Here is a 9,571-nt window from a genome sequence, read left to right as displayed (position 1 = left end):
ACCCCGATTCTTTGGGTATCCTCAGTGAGCCTTAGGAGGGTAGAGATTCCTTTCCAGTAGGCTAAAGTATGCCAGAGAGTGCCTTAGGGCCTGCAGGCCTGATAGTATTTACATCTGAAATTTTGAGCCCACCAAATCTCTTAAAATTGGATTCATGTTGGTGGCTAAGGTGAGGATTTATACTGTGGTACAACTCATATGTACAGGGTAGATAATTGTCGTAACAGGTCACACCAGCAAATTACACAGTGACAGAGTAGATGGCTCATTTCTAGGAATTCATATGTATCAATATTCCCTATGTCAATTGCAACACAGTATAAATGCCTGGACCCAGTTAGTGTTTTATTTGCTAGTGGATGGAAATTCTAATGTTTTGACTCTAGAGGTTTTGGATTTAAAATATTTGTCCCGGAAATATAGTTTCTCCTGGAAGATTTAAAATAGGCCTCTGCCTGTCTAAATTCTATTATTAATCTAGTACTGAGAATTTATTTTCAGAGACAGTGAACTTTTTTAAATATTCTAACAAAAAAGAGGTTTGGGTAAAGCAGAAGTCAAAACAAAAACATTAATGAGGATACATATCCTCACTTGCAGTTTCACTAGCATCATCAAGATCAGCATTATTCTTCCATTTAAGAACATGTAGGCTTAGTGAAGGCATTCACTACTGAGTCTGAGGACTAAGTCTAATCCTGAGATCCTGTCAGAAGGAAAGAGATAACTCTCAAGTTGACCTCTGAGCTCCACACTGCAGTGTGGCACCCACCACACACAAAAAATAATAAAAATTACATCAAGACCAATTATAGACACCTCAAGACAGGCTTTCAAAGCTCTCGGGGCAAAATGTAAATGTCTGACACAAGAGCGAGGAGGAATGTTCTCAGTAGGGTGTTAAGACTCATTACCTGGGGATCTCAGTTGAGAGTGAAGAGGGCATCTCTTTATTGAGTCTACATCGACTCGCCCTTGCTGCCTGTACCATGCATTCAGTCCCCAGTTCACTCCCCAAAGCTGCCTCATGGGCATTGGTAAAGAAGTACCTGAAGGTATCCTTTTCTCTTAACACTGACTGGAGACTGCTGGGTCATTTCCCAATAAATGAAATTACCCAAGTTTAGCTTTTATTCATTCAGTTCATCTCTTATGAACTCAGAGGACTAACCGATTCTGAAGTTTTAATTATTTTTGAAATCCTCTAACAATAGTGTTCACACTATCCTGTCTCATAGGATGCCCAATAGTTACAAGGGGCTAAATGCTTTTTCAAAACGGGTAGATAGATCTTAAATTGAGAAGAATGTTTTGAAGGAAGGAAGCCAGAAACTTGAGTAGCTTTTGCCAACTGCTGGTTTTAGAGTGGCATTTGTTTATACAGCCAATCTAGACTGTTAAAACCAGAAGGCACAAGGTCAGTTTTACAAGTAATTTTAAATACTTATCTATCAAATGAGTTTCATGGTCACTGTTAAGCTCCCCATTCAGGAGCTCTTGTTTCTCACAGGTGACTTCTGACAAGGGAGATAAGCCAATGGTAAAGCATACAGATTAGCATAAGATGTTTATATCTTGGTGCTGGAGGCATTTGGATAAAACTTCATTATCCAATTCAAATAGCTCATTTTGTGAAGGGCTAAAACAAAATACTTGTTTTAAATGCTATTTTTTTTGAAACTGTAAAAACCTCTATAACAGAGAATCTTGTTTCAGTTTGATACTCGTGTGTTGCATTTTGGCCTAAGGCAGTTTTGAGAAGCTGTAATTGTGGTGAATTTAATCATATGTTTCTGTTCTTAAGTGTCATGTTTCACAAGCCTTCTTGTCACACACCTTAACCACTGAGTCTTTCTCATTTATACTTCTCCTTTGGAACAGTCTTTACTTGTAGGACAAACTATCATCCAAAAGCATTTTCTTGTAACCTTTTTTCACAATGTCCCCCTTTAAACCTATAGCTTCTCATAGATGGTTTTACAAGATGACAGGCAGCAATACTGAAAAGCCAGATGCTAATGAGAAGAAACATGGAGCCAAGAAGACTAGTGCCATAAGACTGTTTTTTAAAAGGGTAACCCTCTAGCTGGAGCCCTCCCTTGGTTAGGGAATTGGCAAACATACCTAAAAAGCTACATATTCTAGGCCCTGTGTATGAGAAAGTACTTCACAGCCAAATTCAAAGTTGGAAAGGTTCTTGTTACTGTCACAAAGTCAGGAGGGTGATACAGGGGGCTTAAGCTCAGAGTACCTGTAGATATGCCTGTAGAAGCTGCTGTGTCACAGCAGAGATCTTCAGTTGGCATGTGAGAAAGTGGCATGCTATTGTCACTCCCAGGACCATGTCAATGAGCCCTGCATTGGGCATGAGCACTGTCAACTTGAACTTTTGTTTTGGAGAGTACTGTGAAGCAGATGTTAATGACCATATCTAGGTTGCTCTGAGTGATATATTCTACCCTGGAAGTGGTCACATAAACTTACAGCCATAGAGCAGGATGTTATACACTAGCGCAGGAACTGGGGAGATGGCTCAGTGAATAGTGCACTAGCCAAACAAGCTTTTTGGCTTGAGCCTTAGAGTGCACACAAAGAGCTGGATGTGCTAGCACGCACCTGTCATTCCAGTGTTTCTTCAGTGAGGTGGAAGGCAGAGATGAGAGAATGCCCTGAAGCTTTTGGGTCAGCTAGGCGAGCACCGACAGAAGAGAGGCCTTGCTTCAGCAAGACAGAAGGCAAGAATTGACTCCCAAAAGATTGTCCTCTGACTTCCACATGTATGCTGGAACATAAATGCACCCCCCCACACACACACATGCACACAAGTAATAAGTAATTTTTTAAACTAATGCAAATGCCAAATGCATTGGTGAGGATGTCAGACAGGCAGGTTTTACAGGATTTACTGGTATCTGATGACATTTTAGCTTTCGGTCTGCTGAGAATACATTCCAAAAGTTTTACCTACTAGTTAAAGGATGTTAAGCCAGAGAAAGGGGAAATAGATGGCCATTGCAAATATTAAAGATATCCTAAGGTAATTTGGCTTTTGTTCTGTAACATTTCAACTCTACAATCAGATGTTCTAATCAATCTGTAGACTCTTAACATTAATTGTGGCTTTTGGGGGAACTTCAGCTCACATAGTCAGTAGCTTAGCCTCAGGAGCAGTTACTTCACTCTTGGCACCAAAATGAGTTTCTTTACTTTGGAGTTGCTGGATGAGAATTAGAATCTGCATCTCTCCACCTTAACCCCACATATCTTTAGTGCTGGATTAGATCATCCTACACAGTCATGTTCCTGGAACTGAAAATTCTCCTGCTGTGTTCTGGCCAGATGGGCCTGATCGTCTAGTTTATGTCCTGGACAAGACATGGTCCTACTTTCTAACTACTGTAAAAACTATCAGACCCACGGGGCAGTGGGGGCAGTGGTAGCACATGTCTTTAATCCCAGCATTTAGGCAGAGACAGGTAGATCTCTGTGTGTTCAAAGCCAGCCTGGTCTATAGAGTGAGTTGAGTGAGTTCCAAGACACCCCGGGCTACACATAGAAACCCTGTCCTAAAACAAAACAAAACAACTAATCAGACCCTCCCTACAAATGTGGACATTTTAGGTAATACTGGGAGAATACCTATTTACCAAGAAAAAAAAAGCTTAAAAATGTGAAGGGAAGAAGACTCAGTAATATAGCAATGAGAGTGGAGTGCCTTCCAAATACCATATTCACACTTCTCAGAATCCATGAAAACTCCAGCATAGCCATTCAACCGTTTTGTACACAAAGCCTACTAGTGTTGTGTTGTGTGTCCATGTGGTACTCAGTGTCACTGGTGATAGAAGCCCTTCAACTCTAGCAACAGAACTGTAGCTGCAGTAGCACCCTAGTGTGCAGGGCAGGGGACTAGTGGGCTGGCTAGCTGCTTCTAGCTATGGACTGCTGTGAAGTGGGCCACTAAGGCCTCTGGTCAGCTAAGGGCTTGAATGAAGCTGCAGGACTACATGTCATTGGCAAGCTGGTGTCTAGCTGATGTCCTTTGCCACATGAACCTCTCCATAGGATTGCTTTGAATGTCTTGGACATGGTTGTCTGTATTCTCTCAGGCAAGTATTCCAAGGAAGAGCAAGGCACCAGGCACAATGTCTCTTGAACCAGCTTGGGAAGTCATAACAGGCTGTGCAGGAGCTGAACACTAGAGGGCTGCTGCCTCTGTGTCCTATTCGTCAGCTGCTTAATGTTTCTCCGTTATGAGTGCTGCTACAGTGAACATCTCCACCAGTTCTTCCCAAACAGACAGGAGTTACTATGGAGAGGTGATATTGAGGGCAAGGGGTAGGTTTCCAGAGTGTACACAGGGCAAGGAATAACATAAGGGCTGAAAGGGGATCTGATCCCACACTCTGATTTTCATACTTCAGAACCAATTGTTTCGTTTAAGAAAGAGATTTTAAAGGCTGGGCAACAGTGGCCTATGCCTTTAATCCTAGCACTTGGGAGGCAGAGGCAGGAAGTTTTCTGAGTTCAAGGCCAGCCTGGTCTACAGAGCAAGTTCCAGACAGCCAAGGCTACACAGAGAAACCCTGTCTCAAAACAAAAAAAAACACACACACACATAAGGAAGAAAGGAAAAAGGGAAGAAAATGAAATGAAAGAGAAAAGAAAGAACATATAAGCCATCCTGCCAGCAATATGTGCTGGAACAATGGCTCAGAGATTGTGGGAGTCTAACTTGAGGCCCAAGCCACAGGGAGCTCTTGCCCCTCATGACACTGCCTGCATGGTGAGGATCTGGATGGCTCGGAGTCTTAGGGTAGAACCAAACACAATGTCCATGCCTTCCCCCCAAGTCATTGAAATGATTTCTAATGATATTCTGCTATACTCATAGATTTAGTGCCTAGTAAAATTGCAGAGAGGCTTCCTCCAGCACCTGATGGGAGCAGATACAGAAAACCACAGCCAAAGCTGTGGGAGAGCTCGGGAACCCTGCCGAAGAGGGAGGGAGGAAGGCTTGCAGGAACCAGAGGGGCAGAGGGCACCAGGAGAACATGGCCCACAGGATCAATTAAGCAGGGTTCACAGAGGCTCACAGAGACTGAAGTGGTAATCATGGATTCTGCATAGGTCTGCCTCGGCCTTCTGCATATGATCTGTGATTCTTTCTCTTGGGTATTTTGTTGGACTCCTAACAAGGGGTAGTGGGGGTGTCTCTGATTCTTCCGCCTGCTCATAGAACCCTTTTCCTCTTACTGGGTTGTCTTGTCTAGTCTTTATATGAGGGTTTGTGCCTAGTCTTAATGAATTTTGTTTTCTATGTTTGGTTGATATCACTGGGAGGCCTGCTCTTTTTCTAAAGGGAAACAAGAGCAGTAGTGTTGGGGAGAGAAGGTGGGGTGAGGCAGGGGCTGGGAGGAAGGGAGGTTTTGGTCAGGATGTATTGTATGAGAGAAGAATAAAGAACAAGAAAAAAAAGAAAGAAATTTTAAAATGTTACAGAAGAAACAGGCTGGAAAGAGAGCATTATGAACAAGCATGTAGAATAGTGACCACCTCAAGAGGTTAAATAGAGTACCTTATGAACCAGTGTTTCTACTATCCTATGTGCATTCCCCGGAGTAGAAACCTGGGATACTGGAGCAGGAACTGTGCACATAGTTGACATAGCACCAGACAGTGGAATGATGTGGTACAAGTGCCCCTCAAAGACGGAACAGCTGAGAAAAAATATATTCAAACCTTAAAAAGACTGAGGTTCATGCAAGCTAAAACATGGATGAATCTTGAAAAGTCAGTTTTCCTTTAGCTTCGGACTCTTGTGAGACAAAACCAGGAAGGAGCCTGCAGCCTGTCCTAGAGGTTTGCAGCAGAGAGGGTGCAAGGACTAGACTGCCCAGTGGAAATGACCAGGTCACACTGGGCCAGGTAGACGTTGGAGACATTGACATAAGGGCAGAAGATAGGTTACTCTGTGTATCTCATTTAAAGCTGTAGTCAAAGACAAGGGTCATGGGAACCAGTTCCTCAGTGACTTTGAAGGAGAATCACCTGGCTGGGCTTGGAAGTTGAATGCCAGAATTAAGACTCCTGAGATATTGGCTGGGCAATGTTGGTGCACATCTTTAATCCCAGCACTTGTGGGCAGATGCAGGCGGATTTCTTGGAGTTCAAGGTCAGCCTGGGCAACAGAGTAAGTTTCAGGACAGCCAGAGCTACACACGAAAACCCTGTCAAAAAAATTGAGAGAGAGAGAGAGAGAGACAGAGAAACAGAGAGACAGAAAAAGAGAAAGACTTGAGATATGGGAGAGCACTGCTGCAGAGGATAAAAACATGTCACTACTGAATAGGGCCAACGTGCTCACCCTGCCGGAAGAAGGAGAGCTCAGGCCTGTGGTGCTGCACGCGGGCTGTAAACACAATGGTTGTGTCCTGTGAGCCTTGGGGTGGCTGACGCTGAAGACAGGGAGGTGTGTGGTGGTCTGTAGCTTCCACAGAAGCAGATCATTCCTGAACAGGACTGACCCTTTGCGCACAGGCTGGCCCCCAATATAAAGCAGCAGCTGGCAAGAAAGGAGTGCAACACTGCCCTCAAGTGGCAAGCACGGCAGTCATGCCCTGGGAGCCTTGGGGCGGCCGGCACTGAGGTCAGGGAGCTGTGCAGTGGCCTGGAGCTTGCTCGGATCCTGCCCTCTGGTTGCCCTGCCTAGCAGAAAGATCACCCTCACTCTGGGTATCAGCAGAATATCAGAAAGGACTCTTGGCAATGATACAGTATTTATGATGCTTCAAAACAAGAAATCTTGAACCAGACCAAGGATTTCTTGCAATTAGTATTTGCATATAAAGCTGTTCGGGCAATCTATAAATATGTGTGTATACATATTATATATATATATATATATATATATATATATATATATATATATATATATATATATATATATATATATATATATATATGCTGTGACACACTGCAGTTCACAGTGCCACTTTTACAATAGAGAGAGGTGGCACTAGAGATGCAGCAAGGGTGACAGGTGTGAGGAAAGACTGTGGGGGACAGGGGGATAGGGGAGCATGTCACTGCGGTACCTGAAGATTGTGCAGCCTCTGCCCCCAAAATGCTACCCAGAGACATGGTTGCCCTGGCTCTGAGCTACAACAGAGTGACCCAGATGGAGAATGGTTCATTTTCTGGATTGGAACTCCTCAAAAGCCCCCTAGGGTCCATGCTGCCCTAGTGCTACAGCTGGGGACATGCTGGTGTCTGTGGCCCATGCTGCTGCTCCAGGCCATGTTGATGTCTGTGGTCCATGTTGCCGGCAGGGGCCATGCTCATGTTCCTAGCCCGAGCTGCCACTGAGGGCCATGTTAGTACCTGTGGTCCTGCTGCAGCTGGAGGCTGTGTGGATGTCCGTGGCTGGTGTTACTGCAGGATGCTATGTTGTTGTCCATGGTCCAGGTTACCTCCAAAGGCCATGTGGATGTCAGTGGTTTGTGCTGCTGCCTGAAATCATGTTAGTGTCCGTTGTTCATGTTACCTCCAAAGGCCATGTGGATGTCCGTGGTCTGCACTACCATTGGAGACCATGCTGAGCTCTGTGGCCCATGCTGACACCAAAGATCATGTGTTCGTGCTGTCACCAGAAACCATGTGGAAGTCATGCCTCTGCCAACTTTAACGGGCAAGGAAGCTTCTTTTGCAATGGTATTGATGACTGCAGACTTACGGTTGAGAGTGAAACACATAGAGGGCCTCTGTGACAACCTCTCCCCCCCATCCCCCCCCCCCAAAAAAGAAACAGCCTAGACAGGAAGCCATTGAAGATAACTCTTAAAACTTGTGGTAGGAATCCTGAAGTGCACTTCTTTACAGTTGATGGATTCTGGCAGAAGGGGAAGGACTCAGTTTCCTTAAGGGTCGGGCCACTGGGACTTTGACCCTGCTCCAGTGAGTCTATGGGCAACACAAATTAGACTTGGGGTTTATCTCTCTCTCTCTCTCTCTCTCTCTCTCTCTCTCTCTTTTCCTTCTTTACTTTGGGAGAGGTCACAAGGGTCAGGGGCTGTACCTGGCAGGACTGGGAAGTGAATGTGATTGGAGCACATTATGTGAAACTCCCAAGTAATCAATAAAAATATTATGTTGGAAAAAAAAAAAAAGAATCCCAGTGGTCTTACTCTATGCATGGAGGACAAGGGCCTCTTCAATAAAGTGAAGTCAGCTTGAGTCTGAGAAGCCCTAGTGGATAGACTGGAGTGGTAAATACGTACTCTGGGCCCTCACTGCTATGGTTTTGGTTTCAAATGTCTATTGACATTGTTTATAGACAATGTGTGTGTTTATGGGAGTGTAAGTCAGCCAGTGCATCCTGTGTTCTGCTCTGAGATGGAGAGTTGAAGCACAGCTGCCAGCAGCCACTAGAGGGCAGTGCTGCCTCAGCACCAGCCTTGCGGAACCATAGGGCTTTGGTCCCTGCTGGGGCCATGAGGGCATGCAGCTAAGAACTAAAAGTCCCTTCTGAGAACCATGAACTCGGTTCATGGAAAACCCTGCCCTGGTTCTGTCTTCCCGTTCTCTAACAGGCAAGGTTTTCTCCTCTTCTTGTCTGTTTTTCTATCTGCTAAAGGGAAGTACTTGTGTGAAAACCAGCAACTGATACGAAACAACTGTGCTGTGTTGGCCCAGCTGTAGTCGCCTTAATAGAAGAAACGTGCTAGCTGCCGTGGAGTTTGCAGAGACCATCCTTCAGGAACAAAGGGAACCTGTCTACATAGTTGGACACGTACAGCACATGTGTGGGTGTGCCCTGCTCCGGCCGACTAAGCCAGCTAAGGGCTGTGGGTGAGTCAACCTTAACAGGCATTGAGCCCTTTCGTTTAAAGTCAAGCCTGGCCAAGAGGACTCATCACAGCCCAGGACTTGCTCCTGTGGGTGTGTGAAGGCAGGACACGGCTCCCCACTGCTGGCTGTCCAATTGCAGGAGCCTCCGTTTACTAGAAACTTTTTATAGCCAAAGAGGAACAATTCTTTGAAAGGGAGGGAGAGGAATGGTTTCTAGGGAAATGAACTTGGCAACTTTTGTGTAGGTGTGTGTGTGTGTGAGAGAGAGAGAGACAGAGACACACAGAGACAGAGACTCAGGATCTTAAATGCCCCTAGTAGGCGTTCTACCATTAAGCAGCTCCCATCGCTCCTTGTTAACCCTTTCTGAGACTACTTGTCTGTGTGCTATCTCAGAAGATAGCATAGCCAGCACAGGTCAGGACAACACCTGAATCAACATGGGGAGCTTTGGTGGAATCAGGCTTTGGAAGCGTGGGGTCCAGAAGGGTGGGGGAGAGAGAGAAAGGACACAGAATGCTGGCATAATCCAGGGACCCCAAGCTCGAATGCACACGGGGTCATTCTTCTACCTCACTGGAAGGCTTGGAAAATTCAGTGCAACTTTTTAGAAAGCAGGAGGTTAAAGGTCGACTAGTGACTTGGGACACGTCAATTGTATGTCAGGTGAACTAGCCCTGTTTCTGTTGCTTATATTCTTTTGTTTTGTTTTGATTTTTTT

The sequence above is a fragment of the Psammomys obesus genome, unplaced genomic scaffold, assembly GCF_907164565.1.
Source record: "Psammomys obesus unplaced genomic scaffold, mPsaObe1.curated_primary_1811, whole genome shotgun sequence".
Classification (NCBI taxonomy): domain Eukaryota; kingdom Metazoa; phylum Chordata; class Mammalia; order Rodentia; family Muridae; genus Psammomys; species Psammomys obesus.
The sequence above is the reverse complement of the archived record's forward strand: the minus strand, read 5'-3'. Positions refer to the sequence as shown.